This window comes from Rhinopithecus bieti, unplaced genomic scaffold (assembly GCF_001698545.2).
Source record: "Rhinopithecus bieti isolate Rb0 unplaced genomic scaffold, ASM169854v2 scaffold_9996, whole genome shotgun sequence".
NCBI lineage: Eukaryota > Metazoa > Chordata > Mammalia > Primates > Cercopithecidae > Rhinopithecus > Rhinopithecus bieti.
This window is the reverse complement of record NW_016806973.1, coordinates 3,835,396-3,836,945: the sequence shown is the minus strand read 5'-3', so window position 1 is coordinate 3,836,945 and position 1,550 is coordinate 3,835,396. Positions and strand designations below refer to the sequence as shown.

General features: G+C 40.2%; 1 long non-coding RNA gene across 1 annotated transcript in view; it reads right to left on the bottom strand.

The window, feature by feature from the left end:
* Nucleotides 1–264: 264 nt before the first annotated feature.
* The window catches only part of LOC108534037 (uncharacterized), a 5,518-nt gene continuing 4,232 nt past the window's right edge, over nucleotides 265–1,550 (bottom strand). The window contains exons 2-3 of the long non-coding RNA XR_001886869.1: nucleotides 942–1,074; nucleotides 265–353 (exon numbers count right to left, since the gene is read on the bottom strand). This is a non-coding gene — a long non-coding RNA (uncharacterized LOC108534037). The remainder of the gene's footprint in view (nucleotides 354–941; nucleotides 1,075–1,550) is intronic.

Sequence of the window (1,550 nt, the reverse complement as noted above, 5' to 3'; positions counted from 1 at the left end):
ATACAACCAATGACAAAGTAAGCATCTATCTCTACTACCTCTTACCTGGGAGTATTTCTCTGGATTCTAAATAAGGATTCCATACAGATATTCTATAAGTTTATATTGAAGAATGTATATGCTTTGACTTTGCCTACTCTTTTTCATTGTGCCACAAAGCTGTTGAGCTTTATATAGAACTTCAGTTTAGTGCATTTATTTGTCAAGCTATAGGTGTAAAAACCAGCTATTCTAGCATTTACCTCATTCGTTCAGCTTCCTCTTCTGACCCTTTCCTTCTGAGATTTTCTTCAACATCCTACCTCTTTTTCTTTCTTCATATGCTTGGTATAAAAGTGTAAATAGTTTTTCAGCTAGAAGGAACAAGAAAAGAGGTCCCCTAGGTTTCATCTTTATAGATTACTGGTAAGTTTATTAACTCTAAGAGCTAGCTCCTAACAATAGCTCTCATCTGCATAGTAAAGGGCCGCCGTACATCCCATTTCTTACATCCTTCTAGATATCCCAAAATAATTTAAACACTGTCAGTAATTCTCTCTGAAAGCTCTATTAGCCCATATGCTATAGAACCAGTCTGGGACACTCTAGTTAATGGTACGCCCATCCTGTGGCTTAGATCTCCCATAGAGTGGTATGGATGCCCTCTTGCTCTGGTATCTTTTGGTCATCTTCTACGTCTGCACCTGTCCCCTATGGCCCTGGCCACATCTGCCTCTAGATCTAGTCATCTGTATTCACTGCTATCACCATTAAGTAGGAAAACACTTTTTCTTTCAGTGCCATTCTTGGCAAGGCAGAGTAGGGGTGATGTTGGGTTCTTAATATTTATTTTGGTTAATTCATCTTGAATGTGCACACGGGTATTCTAAATCCAAAACGGCTTTGTTATTAATTAGTTTACAGTAAATAATAAATTATTGGACCATTTCCCCAAAACTTACCTTGGAACAAAGAGATGAAAGCAGCTGGAAACATCTCCTTCATGAGTGGCCAGACACTCCCCAGGTAAGAAAAAGAGAACTATAGATTTTCTTCTTTCACATACTTAAGAGAGATGACCTGCCTACTCATTTCCTAAGAGGAGAGAGAAGAACAAAACCAAAATATTTGTTCCTTAGAAATAGGATGGAGGCTGGGCACGGTGGCTCAGGCCCATAATCCCAGCACTTTGGGTGGCTGAGGTGGGAGGATCACTTAGGCCAGGAGTTTCAAGACCTCATATTTACAAAAAATTTTAAAAATAAGCCATGTGTGATGCCGCATGTCTGTAGTCCTAGATATTTGGGAGGCTGAGATGAGAGGATTGCTTAAGCCCAGGAGGCAGAGACTGCAGTAAGCCAAGATGGCACCACTGCATTCCTGCTTCGGTGACAGAGGGAGAACTTGAAAAAGAGAAAGAAAGAGAGAGAGAGAGAGAGAGGAAAGAGGAAGGAAGGAAGGAAGGAAGGAAGGAAGGAAGGAAGGAAGGAAGGAAGGAAGGAAGGGGAAAAGAAAGAAAAAAGAAAAGAAAGAAAAAGAGAAAGAAAGAAAGGAAAGAAGGAAGGAAAGAA